Source organism: Coptis chinensis, chromosome 4 (assembly GCF_015680905.1).
Source record: "Coptis chinensis isolate HL-2020 chromosome 4, ASM1568090v1, whole genome shotgun sequence".
Classification (NCBI taxonomy): domain Eukaryota; kingdom Viridiplantae; phylum Streptophyta; class Magnoliopsida; order Ranunculales; family Ranunculaceae; genus Coptis; species Coptis chinensis.
In genome coordinates this window covers 81,562,429-81,576,508 of record NC_141459.1, presented here as the reverse complement: position 1 = coordinate 81,576,508, position 14,080 = coordinate 81,562,429, and the positions used below count along the sequence as shown (strand labels likewise).

The following is a 14,080-nucleotide window of genomic DNA, read 5'->3' as shown; positions in this document are numbered from 1 at the left end:
TTGCAAGTTTTCTCAGTTTTTGAGTCATGTTTCTCTATGGTGTGAATTATGTCTTATTGCTTTTCATTTTTCTTATATTAAATCTTATTCATAAAAAGTAAAAAAATATCAAAACCATAAAAATAGTAATCTAGGAAGTCTCGGGAATCTGACTTTAAAAAACCTACTTTAAAACAAATTTCCTAATCTTCGTTGCCAAAAATTTGTTTGGGGGTGGGGTGTTGGTTTTCCGTCCTTGATTGCTTAACTTTCCATTTTTGTTACTTAGGCCATTTAATCATATTTTGATTTGGGTTGACATTATCTATGAATTTAGATTTCATTCATTCGCATAACTTACGTCACACACGCACTTCGAGGCATTTTCCATCTTCTTATATGTCACCCATGGTTAGAATTGAGTGTTTTATGGATCATTGGATTGAAAATTCTCTCCTGATCATTTCCATATCTCATTCGCAGAAATCGGATCGATAACAAATCGGCAATTTTAGTTTGAAGTTGCGCAAAAAAACGAAAATTGAATTGGGCTTGGGCCCAAATACCGCACGCATGTGCACGGCACGTGCGTCTCCTTCTTTAGCAAAACAGATCATGAGTTTGTGTCACTTCCGCCATTGACAACTCAAAACCCTAACCTAAAAAAAAACAACAAAAACCTAAATACTACCACGTCAATTAGGATTCCTTCACCCCAAACCTTCCCCACAACATCCCCACCACCATTTCCAACAATTTCAACGACCAAAACAGTAAAAAAATTCGAAAAAAAACTCGAACCACCGCCCAAACTTTAAGTGAGTTTGATTCAAACTCCATCCCCACATTGCATTTAAACCCTCAAATCGTTTTAAAACTTCAATGACACAAAAACGGAGAATTTTGCCAGAACAAGCTTTTACGGCAGACCGCTTCGTGCCATTTTACAGTAATGAGATGATTAGGAGGGATTGGAATAGGTTGTGGTATTCGACATATGATTTCTATCACTCCGATTTGGTGGAACAATTCTATAAGAAGAGGGAGTTGGATGGGAATATAATTTTTGTTAAGGTGGCTGGGATAAGGAGAGAAGTATCTAGAGAGTTGTTGGCTGAGATTTTAGGCATTCTGCCTAGATGCCATCTCGAAGCCACATTGCAGGAATCCCAATTTGGTGGGATCGAGCCTTTGATGAACGAGACAGTTTTGGATGGAAACTACAATGCGAGCTCGCATTGTGTTCTCCAGTCGTCTTTGCGAACCAACCAGCTAGTTGTAGCTCAGTGGATTGGTAAGAATGTCACTAGAAAAGAGAAGGTCAGTGACATCAGTCTGAAATATCTTCATGTTCTATGGATACTCCAGGAGCGGAAGTATGAATTATGTATTCTCGAGTTTTTGATTAATATGATTAGGGGAGTTGGGAAGAGTATTGTACCTCTCCCTGTTTTGATAACAAAGAGCATGCTGAGTTTTAGAGCAACTCCGAAAATTGAGCGTACTATGATTAAGTTGCATATGAATGTCATAGCGTATACGGACTGTGTTCAGAAGGTTTGGAGGTTGCCTAGAGAAAGGGTAGTGGAAGACACTGAGTCGGATGATGAGGAGGACACGTCATGTTTTGATGCTGATGCCTTGGAGAGATGTAATTCGGATTTAGAACGCATGTCAGTGATTCATCATGGCATGTGTTCTCTTAATACTATTTGTAAAGATCTCTAGAGTCGGCAGACTACCATACATCATAACTACTAGAGTCGTGCCCAGTGCTAGGATGAGCGTTAGGAAGAGATGGAAGCACAGTGTAAGTTCCGAGAAGAAATGCTTGAACGCTTCCCACCCCACGGGGGTTCTTCTAGAGGAGGAGGCTTCTGTGAGGCATGAATGTCGTTGCCGAAGGACGGATGGCTTGGGCCCATCGGGAACTAAGGCCCAATCTTCATCTCATGGTCCATCTTCAACCAATAGTGCGTGGTTTAGGGAATTTATTGATTGATGTTGTTTTTATTGTTTATATTAGTTCGGATGTTAAGTTTTGCATTCAGTAGTTAAATTTGAATTCGGTAGTTAATTGTATTTGAATTTCAAGTTTTAATTTAATTTGGTTCTTTTCAAATTGTGCATTGATTTTAGTGTTAATCCCACCTTCCCGAATTATTTTTCTAGCATGACTTTTATGTGATCCACAATTTCAGAAGTAGTTTTGCAATGATTGTTTAGAATGTTGCCGATATTGGCATGCCTATGATTAGATTTTGTCGTAGGATGAAATTTCAAAGAGTTAGGAAGTTACTATTCTAAATTCAATCTAAAAGATATTAGGTTTGTTTTAGAATAATGAATATAGGTTGTTTCTGTTTTAAGTTTTGGAAATATTTTGTTTTCCGGCAACTGCCTTAAACCTTTTTGGCAACTTGTCGATTCGTTTGAGAAACTAAAACCCTATATAAACATCATTCATTCTACATTCACAACCCATACTACATCTCACTTTAATCTCTCACCTTTCACTCCCAATTTTTCCTCTTTTATTATTCACTTCAGCACTCCACCTATACGGAGCGTGACCTACACCTCAGTAAGCTCCACCTGCGCTTGAACCACCTGTGACTTAATTTACTGAAGAGCGCAACCCGCACCCATATCAGGCAAAAAGTGAGTGCGCCCTACGCCTAAGTGCCTGGAACTCGATCATAGTCAGAGCGCACCCCGCGCCCATACAAGGCATAGTCAGAGCGCACCCCACGCACTGACCTCCTTAGGCACAGAAAAATTCTGATTTTTTGTGGGTTTTTCCAAGATTGTTTGTAGCTGTTCTAGATAGTAGTTTTGTGATGACATCTCCTACAGTCATACCGGAGTAGTCTTTCGAAGACTTGTTGGGAAGCGAGACTTATGGAGGTTGGTTCCGCGACAAGATCTTGCAGTTAGGATGGCAACATCTACTGGTAAGTGACGATGACTCGTATTCATCTCAGCTTAGTGCATTTTTCTACAATAATATTAATTTTTATTGTAACCATAATGGAGAACAAAAATTTTCTCTTGCAATTAATGACACGAAAATGGAATTCAGTAAGTCTTGGGTAGCGTTAGTTTTGGGGTTGCCCTTGCCTGATCCTATGCACACGTGGGGATATATGACCGATAATGCATACCTCTATGACTATACATATTTCCATGAGTATTATGGGGGAGGGGTATGTAATGGACCAAGGCGATATAACATAACCCTTGGTAGCCTGTCCCTGAATGTAGGCACCACCATGTTATTCATCCTGATGAATATTTTAGGGGAGTGGCAGTTTAATTCTTCCAATAGTACCGCTGGTGACGTTTTTCTTGCTTTAGCTGAGGGACGTCGCCGATATAACATTCCCCGAGTATTAGTGGTCAGTCTTACGAGAGCCCAAAGCTTGAGGCATAAGTATATTCTTATGCCTGTTTTGGTTTGTCGCATCATGCGCGGTTGTTTACCTGAATTCTGTACCCAGTTCACGGATTGGAAAATGGTTGAACTCATGAGACCCACCAATTGGGTGGTTTGTTCATTTCGAGTTATGATTTTGCCGGGTTAGCAGGTGCAACCTCATTTGGTTGCTCCTTACACCCCATCAGATCTAGCAACACTCGACAGGTTAGCACGAGTTGATGACACACGTAGACGAGTTTGGCAAGTTATCATGGCATGGCAGGACGCGAAGGAACCTCATCTCTTTGAAGAGGATGAGGATGACGCTTAAACGCTGGAGAGGAGGTAAGTTTTTATTTCAGTTAGTGTCTGCTTATATCCCAAACAATTAAATTCTTGTTATCCCCATAATGGGTGGAACTCCTATAGAGTTGCGTTTTTTTTCTATATTAGTATGTTTTAACCTTGTTTTGCAGATGTTCCAGAATTCACGTGTTTCCATGGTATTTTTCTACCCTTTTTATTTCAATACTTTGAGGACAAAGTATGCTTCTTGTTTGGGGGTGGCATAGAAACACGTGTAATTAAGGCATCTGTTAGGATATAAAAAGAACAATATGCACTTGCTTTCTAGATAAAAATTCAAAAATTTCAAAAAAATAAATAAAAAGTTTATGCTATACACTTAGGAATGTTGGTATTGTTTTCTTTCTCTATGCTCTTAATAATCTAGAAGTTTTACGTTAGCTTTTGCATGAGAATAGTTTTTAGAAACTTAGGTTAATATGTACATAATAATCTCTGTATCTATCTATAACTATATTACATGAGTATCTATGATTGTTTGGCAGTAAGTTTATGAAATCTAGGCTAGAGTACTTATTCTTCAAATCCTATGAAAATATAGCCTAAAGCCTTATATGAGTGAAACATTTGAGAATGACACAAGGGAGAAGTAAAATCCAGATAGAGAAATCACACGTCCACTTGCTTGATCACTATAACATATCCTAAGTGAGAATTTAGGCCCTCTTTGGATCGATATAGCCAGAAATTCAAACCTTCTGAAATTATTTTCCGCTAGTCGCCCCTCTGAGCTTTTCTTTAGCATTTCATAAACTACAAATCCTTTACCCTGTTACAAAAACAAAACAAAATAAAAAATTAGCCTACCCATTATAGAATGAGTCTGAGAATAGGATGAGTAAAGAAAAGAGAAGAGAAAAACCTGTGTAAACAAAAATTAGTTAGTTTTTTTCGAAAAGAAAAAGAAAAGAAAAATAAAAATAGAAACAAAATAAAAACTCCAAAAAAAAAAAGAATAAAAAGAGTCAAAAAGCCAAAATAAAAAGACTAAGGATGGAAACAAAGTGTAGAAGCAAAAGAACAAGGATTTCTCTAGTTACGTAAGATGAAGACCCTATTATCTCAGACTTGTCTTTTTTTGAATATCTATTTCCTTCCTTCTTAAACCATCTCCTAATCCCTACAACACCTAATAAAGACCTCTAGCTCAATTAGGAATAGGTTAGTGTGATAGTAAGTGGCAGATGTGTTTGATCAAACCCGGCTTTCTTGTGTGTCATTGAGATTGTAAGGTAAAGTGTGCCCACTGCACACTAGAGTAGCGAAACTTGAGCGGAAAAATCAGAGTGGTTTTTGTCTTGACATTTATGTGAGGACCTACTTAAGGACGCTATTCCGAGTTTTCATAAACGGACCTGCTAATGCTTTTCATAGTATTACTCATTGTATATATGTTTATTCGTAGATTATTGATTATTATGCACATATTAGCGTAGGTTTCAACTTGATTATTCTGTATTCATTGCTAAGTGAGAGGTATAGATAATTGAGGCATAAATAAGGAAACAATAGTTTTATTTCTTAGTCGTTGTAGTATAGCTGAAGTTTGTGAGTACCTTCACTGGAAAACTCTCACAAGACTATAACTCGTCCACTACGGAATTCCTAGTGGTTTAAAGCCGTGTTGCATATGGTCAATGCAATCACACTCGGCGAAACAAGAGTAGTTAGAACTCCATTTTTGGCCACTTATGCTAATTTCTCATATTTGCTTGAGGACAAGCAAAATGCTGTTTGGGGGTGGTTTGATAAGAGCCCAAAACTATAGTTTTAACCCCTTAACAATAATACTTTTAGACCAATTATGCGAGTAATAAATAAGAGTTAATGCTGATTACGTGCTTTTATGTATTTTAGGCATTGGAGTCGATTATGTGCAGAAATGTGTCACTTTTGCGAGATAAAGGAGCAAGGGTTGGTTGCTAAGGAGTTCTGTGATTAAATGCCAAGATTCGAGGAGAAAAATCTTTAAAAAGCCCGGTCAAAGCTGAGAAGTCAAAGTCAACGCGGGCAGAAACTGCGCACAAAAGTCAGCAGAACTTCCAAAGACCGTATTTTTGGACTCAGACCTTGGAATTAGGCCTACCTTATGTCAAAACGACCGTCTCGGAAGGAGCTTTCCAATGGTCCAAACCTTGACCCAATCAGAGGAGCAAAAGTGAACGAAAATTCTGTTGAAGTCAAATCTAACTGAAAAAGCCTCTGTGGACTGAAGAATTTGGGTTTTGGGCTTGATTTTCTGGCCCAAAACATGGCTGCTCAGCCCATGCACGAAAAAGTGGATCTTGTCTCCTCCATTTCAAGACACAAGACTTAGCTCTTAAGCATTATAGTTTTTAGGTAGCCATTAGCCAATAATTTTAGAGCTAATTTTAGACTCCATTAATTAGTTTCTATAGCTTGTTTTAGATCGAGTTTTTACCTTTCAGTTAATTAGTGTTAGAACAAAACTAGATTATTATTTAGAATCACTATTAGTTTTATAATAAAGTATTAGTTTTCATCTTAATTTAGTTTATTTGATTAAATTATTATTTAGTTTTAGTTGTTTTAAATTCATAAATTAGGTTGTCTTCATTTGAAAATTAGTTAAATCATAGTTATAGTTCCAGATTAGTTTTAAATCTTGTTTTAGTTCATTTGGAATTATTAGATTATTATTCATTAGATCTAATTTCGACCATTTAGTTATTAATCATTTCGTAGTTATTAATTTAGTTTTGAATTCTTGATTAGTTCAAATTAGTAAATTTACAATCTTTATATCATGTCACTACACCATTTTGGTGATTTTGCAACATTTGAGATTTCTCATTAGTAACACATACTGATCCGTTAGGTAATTTCTCACACTTATTATCCGTTAGCATTGTTTGTAACCGTTAGTAAGTATTTGTGCAAATACTTGAATTATTATCTAACATTTCGGATATTTAGTGACGCTTTATCATCGCGACAAAGTAAGAAATCAACAATCAAGTTAAAAATCACCGTGTGAGAAAAGAAAAGAGAAAACGAAAACATAAGTGGAAGTTTTATTAGTTCTCGGCTTCACCCATCTAGAAAGTTAACATATCATATGCCCTAGAAAGAAAAAAAAAAATGAAAAATAGAAACAAGCGAAGAGGGAAAAAGGGTGTTATTTTTCCCTCTTCTTGGGTTTCGATTTCGGTAAAGTCCTCTCTTTCTCTCCTTTTTGTTCTTTGACCTTCTCCTCTTCAAATTTCAACAATTTTGTTTTGATTTCCATTAACACTTGTTTTTATTTTATTTCTAAGGTAGAATTTGGGATGAATTCGTCTCAAATATCAAGCTAGCTTTGCTTAATTAGCATTGCTGATTGAGAATTCAATTTGCTCAAGGTAACAACTTTATATACCAACTTATTGAAATTGGGTTTTAGCTTATGGGGTTGGTTACACTTCGAATTATCATGTCAAAGATGTATCCTTTATTGTTATTAGTTTTTTTATTTGAAAACAAAATTAGATTTGTGTTTGATCTGTTTAATTTTTGTGACATGACGTGATCTTCTGAAGTGTTCCTTGCCTGAGCGACTACAATATATTGTCAGACTGCGTAAACATGATCTTCTGAGCTCTTGGAGAGTGTTGCTGTTTCTGGTGATGAAGTTGGTCTTATTTTGGAATCCACTAGTTTCTCTGAACAAGGTGGTTAGGTATTGAACACCATTCCAGTTAATTGACTTAATTTTTGCAATGTGACGCTGAGAGTTCAATAAGCTCCACACCTCTACTTTTTTTTTTGTGTTTTCGTTCACCATTTACATTTATTTGTTGGATTGAACTGTTATTGCTTGGTGAATAACTACAACAAATGGGAAAGGGGGAAGTATCCACATGGCCTAACAATAACATGTCGTCCTGGATTTTGGAAGTTTCCCTCTGCAAAAAGGTGGGGGAGTGTTCCGTACCTAGGTATGGCCAAAAACGCTTAAGCATCGCCACGTGAATTTTGTTTTATGTAATTATGTCTGTGCCTCTAGTATTACTATTGCTTAGGAAACATAGGAAATATTTTCCCATTAGTCTGATATAAAGCTTTCTTTCTGTTGGAAAATATTTGCCTTAAAGACCCTAAAATCGCTTTTTGAACGCGGTTAACTGAATTGAAATCACATACAATGTGTTCGACAAGGACACATGGATACGTATCCGACACTTTTTTTCTTCAAAATATGGTGTCCATGTAACATAGATAAATTCAAATTAATATTTGTATTGATATATAGCACACTTTCTATATGACTAATTATCAACTGTTTAGATTGCTTTCAAACTACATATTCTCCATCTCCATCACTAATGGCGAAACTTGTTTGTTAGGTAATCCTGCTCTGAGGTAGGGTAAATCTGGTTCTGGAGTTGGGCTTGGCTATGGCCTTTGGTTGAACTCTCGAATGGGACAGTTAAAGATTGACTATGCCATCAACGCCTTCCAGAAAAAGACATTATATTTTGTTGTCAGCAATGTAGTCTCTTGACTCTTGAGGTCTCATGAAACCAATACGTGTCTTGCCGAGTCACTGTGCTTATCGTGAGAACTATGTAAGACTTGGGTTCTTATGTGACATTCCCTACATTTTTTTCTTCTTTGTTTCAGTTTTTTTTTTTAAGTGGATGTGTTTTAGATATGGTTTGGTTTGCGATACCTTTATAGGATGTGTGCTATGCTAACAAGTGTGTTGGGGGGGGGGCACCAATACTTTAAAGACGATGTATGCACCATTAGTAATCACTTTTTATTGGTAGTGTAGGTGAGTTTTTCTGTGGGTTTTAAAAGAGTGATCTGTATACATGTTAAATTATAGTAGACATATGAGTCAAAAAGTAGGTGTGATTTAACTGCCGAACCATGCGTGCTAGCAAAAAACTCTGCTATGAATGGCAGTTGTCATATTCCATACTTGTCAAACAGAAGAGCACTTTGTAAAAAGATGAATATTGTTGTTTTCATATTTATATAGCTTAGGTCGTTCACAATTGAATGAACTTGACTTTGACCAGAGATTTTCACCTTCCACACTAGCTTGTAGAGAAAGAATTGAAGCTCACTAGTCACCACTCTAGTGTTTCGTTCCTCCCCTGAAATGTTGATGGGAGGTCTTCACCCTGAACTTATCACTTCTGCTCCAGCTCCATTCTCATCTAATCTCTATTTCCCCATTTCACATCTTCAATGATGAGTGTGAAAGAAGCTATAATATTAATGCCCTTAAACTTGTTGCTGGTCAAATATTGAGGTCCCAAGGCAAGACACTTACTCTACCTTATCAAGGACTTTTTCAGAAACTTCGCCTCTATTTGTAAATCCTGTTGTAAATTAGAGGAAATTTTATAGCAAAGAGGTAGAATGTCATACCATTTATCAAAAAAAAAAGCGAGTGTAGTTACGTCACGCCTGACCTCGCAAGTGGCTCTTTCCATGAATTTCTCCTTTGCGGAACCGAGCAGTTGCACAGATTACACCTCTTCTTGGTGTTGCGATCCTGCAGTTGTATCCCCGTCGTAAAAGCTCTAATCTGGTTTGAAACATAAGTTATATATAACAAGTAAGTTAGGGTACTAACGCCTTGTAAACTTTTGCAGTGAGTTTGTCTTTGATCCCAATAGATGGCCATGGCTGGAGATGGATCTGCAGACTTCCTTAAATTATCGGAGCTGTTCAAAGCTATGAAATATGTTGTACGAGTTCTGGCTTTTGACCACAAATATAAGATCGCAATTTTGGCTTCGAAACAGGTACATCCTGTCTCTTTTCCATGTTCTTTCTTTTTTCTTTTTCCTTTTTTTTCATTTTTATGCAAAGAAAGAAAAAGAAAAAGAAATTGAGGCTTCGGTTGACTCATCAAGCGTCTTTGCAATACTACATAATATAATAGTTCTACTATGCCATTGCAGGATCATTGTATGGTGGACTTGTTACATGGATGGCAAAGTGGGAGGTTCCCTGTAGATATAACTCGTGTAATAAGGTGATTTTTTAGGAGTCTGCATACTTGGTATAGTTTTTCTTACTTTTTATGTGTTTACTTATCAATCCCAAATTGTTCTTACAATAATCATGATAGAGGTCCAAACACCCATGTGATTCGGTTTCTTGAAAGACATGACATTCCATACCATTATTTGGGCACGAAAAAAGGAACTGAAAGAGAAAGTGAGGTCTTGGAATTGGTTCGAAACACTGATTTTTTTAGTGCTTGCTAAGTATATGCAGGTATTTTGATGTTTTGTCTTCTGTTTTGCTTAGTATGCAAGCAAGTTTAAAGTCTCAATCACTCGATATTCATTTTTGAAGACTTTATATTCGTGTTTTCTGTTGCAAGTATTTTTTAGATTCTAAATGTTGTGGAGAATATGGTGTGGATTATTAAATTGTACAACAATGTACAATTTAATGAATAAACTACTTTAAACGAAATATGAAAAAATACAAATTAAGTTAGTCCACCACCCCTCATTTATTGTAATCAATCGTGGGGTTGTAAAGGAAAATTAGATATATAGCTGCATTTAGAGATGTGGTGATGCATGGGTTTTTCTCAAGGACTTGATGGAGTGATTTGTCTTTTTCTTTGTCCTTATAGTTGTATGGTTCAACTTTGTCAATGTGTCTTCTATTTGTTCTTGTTTGCTAGCATGGGTTGATGTGAATATTTGTAAAGTGATTCACATTTATTATGTACTTTAGTTGATTAGTTTATTGCTTATGTAGATGGAAGCTAAGGAGAAGGTACTTGATTTTTCTTGGGCACTTGCAGGGCAATGGGCTTTATGTTTAATTTGCAATTGCATGGGGTTATTTTGCAATCATGATAACCTGTTTCACACATTACGCTTTTAGGCTCTTGTTGACTTTTAGCGAAAAGGTGTGTGATCTTTACATAGACATATATATATATACTTAATTACTTGGGAAAGTTTTAAAATGATTACACTAGTTTTGGTTATGAGAATGCACTCTTAGTCTAAGAAAGATTTAAGTTAAGGTAATGTTTGTGATAAGCTTGTCATAGTTAGTAAATGAAAGTTATGTAATGGATACCTTGAAGTGATATGGTGTGCCAACCGTTTGGGCAATGCAAATTTTATGTTACAGTTGAATGCCATTATACCTCTTACTCTATGTTCGTTATGAAGGGTTCTATCAAGAGTTAGAAGGGATGTGTACACCATTGGTAAGATAGAAGGTTGTAAATGTTTATGGAAATTGAGTTTCATTTGGACTTCATATATAAGATACATATTTTTGTTTGTTTGTTAGTTACATTACCAAAGTCGTTAACAATTGCAATTCTAAAATCATAGTATCTTTGGTTGCAAGGGTCTTCACTTACACTGTTTTCAATTATTCTTTGTAGGGAAAAGTGACATTAAGCCATATGTTGACGAGTCACAAGTGCATAATCAGGATGTCATATAGAAGAGTGAAGGACTACATGCTTTGGAGATATCGAATCAAAGTTCACAAGGTGTTGTAAAAACTATACTTAAAATGGTTATGTCGAAGAAGATGAGATCTTTCATTCTAATGCGTAAGGATTGCTTACATGGATAATTATGTAGCTTGTACTTAGGTGGATAATTATGTAGCTTGTACTTAGGTGGTGCGGTTCTATTTAATTTATACTTAAGTTTTACTTTCGTAAGCTATAAACATATGATACTATGAAGTTCTAGACTTAAGTTGTAATTATTTAATGAAGTGTTGTTTGACTATCAATTGTTTCAAGTGAGTATTACTTGTTTTACAGGAATGACAATATTTGTGGGTGTAAGTATTTATAAATTTGAGAGTTACTATAGGTGGCATGTCAAAAAAGGCCGGAAATTATATTAATTTTTTTTTTAAAATAACAAATTATTACTAACGGATATGTAATCTGTTACAAATTCTTCATGCAAATTATTAATAATCAAGTACTAATAAATTTAATAACAGTTGATATGTGTTGCTGAAATTAATTTTAGTAACACTTGATAACCGTTACTAAATTTTCTAACACTTTATAACCGTTACAAATATCCGTTACTAATATTTGTCACGCATTTGTGTCAACGCAAGATAACCGTTACTAATATTTTTTGTAACGGATGCATATCCGTTACAAATAGGCTGTTATGGTGTAGTGTGTCTTACTTAAATTCGTATAGAAATGATAGTTTGATGACTCTAGGCTAAACCTCCATCAGAGGGGTTTGAGGAAGCCTTGATAAAAACTTGATTTTTGTTAGCTTAGAAATCGTCGTGATAATCTATTCAATTCTAGAAAGTAATTAGTTCACCATTAGAATGAGTTTGATTGCTTCACATGCTAGTTATTATTTGATAGAGATTGCCATGAATAATTAGGGATTAGAAATACCATTTATTTATACAAAAGCATTGAAATTTGGATCACGACGAATCTTCGCTTGTTAATTAAGTCGAGTTAAGGTGAAATCAATCCCCCCTAATTCCTTATCATATAGTCAAATTAGAAATTCCGTAGTTTGAATTAGCGTATCTTGTTAGTATAATTTCCATCGTAGTATAATTTCCACATTACTCTAATTAACTTTGGATAGATCGATAATCTTAGAAAACATTGAATTCTAAAGAACTAGGAGTGGAACTAATCTTTTACTCCAACTCTATTGCGATAGCATCGAGAGTAGAAAACTTTGATAAACTTTTAGCGGAAAATAGTTTTAGTTTTACTTACGTTTGAGTCTCGTTACTTATTCGTAGGTAAAACTATCGTTTTACTACCTATCACCCACTCTAATTTGTTTCAATTAGAACTCTTCCCCACCTTGCATTCCACCCAAATTCGAATTCCAAACCCCAATGGCTACCCAAAACCGAAAAATTCTTCCGAAATAAGCTTTTGTTTCTAAACAATTTTCTCCCTTTTATGATACTGAGATGATTAGTAAGAGGTGGAAAGAGTTGTGGTATTCGGTGAATGATTTTTATCATACCGATTTGGTGTTGAGTTTTTATAAGAAGAGGGAGATTGAGGGTCGAAAGATTTTTGTAAGAGTGAATGGTAAGAGGAGGGAATTGTGTATAGATGGGTTGTCTAGGATTCTTGGCATTGATGCAAGACGCCTCACACTGACAGTGCAAGAATCCCAGTTTGGAGGAATCGAGGCTTTGATGCGAGAGACTGTATTGGAAGGGCAATACAATATGAAATCGCACTGTGTTCGACAATCGTCTTTAAGAACCAACCAGCTAGCTGTAGCTCAGTGGATTTGTCGAAATGTCATTTGCACTACGAAAGTCAGTGACATTAATTCAAACTGTCTGCACGTTCTCTGGGTTATGCAGGAGAAGAGGTATGATTTTTGCATCCTCTAGCTGAGATTCGATGCGTTGGTATTAATAATGCACCCTTCCCTACTTTAATTACAAAGATTATGATGCATTAGGGCTGTGTTCCGAAGACTGATTGGATTATATTGAAGTTGCATGCAAATCCATGGATTTATAAAGACTGTATTCAGAGGAAGTGGAAATTGCCTGAGGATAGGGGTGTTGAGACGGAATCGAGTGAGGAGGATGAGGATGAGACATCACGTTTTGATGCCAGAGTTTGGGAAAAGGCTACTACGGATGAAGCTCGTGCCTCCCTATTGCATCTTGGCATGCGTTCTCTAAATACCATCTGTGAGGATCTTCACACTAGGCAAGTTACAATTCATGAGAATTTTGAGAAGATCAGCGATAGTCAATGAGACATCAGGGCTGACATGGAGACTCTCGTCCAGCGTGAGGATGAGCGGTTGGGAACCATGAATGAATTTATGGAGAAACAACGCTGATTCCAAGTAGAAGTTCTATGTCGCTTGCCACCTGATGGGGTTCTTCTTCGGATCCCTCTGTGAGGCATGAGCGTCGTCGGCGCAGGACGGATGACTCTGGCCCATCATCGTCGTGTGGCTAGTTTATTTTGTATTCTTGTTATGTTAAGACTTGTTTTCTTGTTTTTCATAGATTTTGTTTCCGAGTTGTTAGTTAAGTAGTTAATATTTGAATTTTGTAGTTGTTAAATTTTTAATTTAATTTTTTGTTTTTTTAGTTTTCGGAATATGATATGTTTTGTATCGTGAATATAATCCCACCCTTTCAACTTGTTTGGGGGTGGAATTATTTATTTAGCAATGCCTCTAATCATATCCACGTATTTTTGTCGAATTATTATTGTCTGCTTGATGATGATTGAATTATGTGAGAATGTTGCTAAATTGGTGTTGCTAGAATTAGAAAGTGTTGTTTGGTGCAACCTCAAGGAGTTATAACTAGATG

The 14,080-nt window shown here is 36.1% G+C and overlaps 1 long non-coding RNA gene across 1 annotated transcript; it reads left to right on the top strand.

Moving 5' to 3' along the window:
* Positions 1–6,911: 6,911 nt before the first annotated feature.
* Positions 6,912–8,298, top strand: LOC147505083 (uncharacterized). The gene is made up of 5 exons (XR_015220535.1): positions 6,912–6,934; positions 7,042–7,125; positions 7,303–7,442; positions 7,610–7,701; positions 8,110–8,298. It is a non-coding gene; the product is annotated as an uncharacterized LOC147505083 (long non-coding RNA).
* Positions 8,299–14,080: the final 5,782 nt, after the last annotated feature.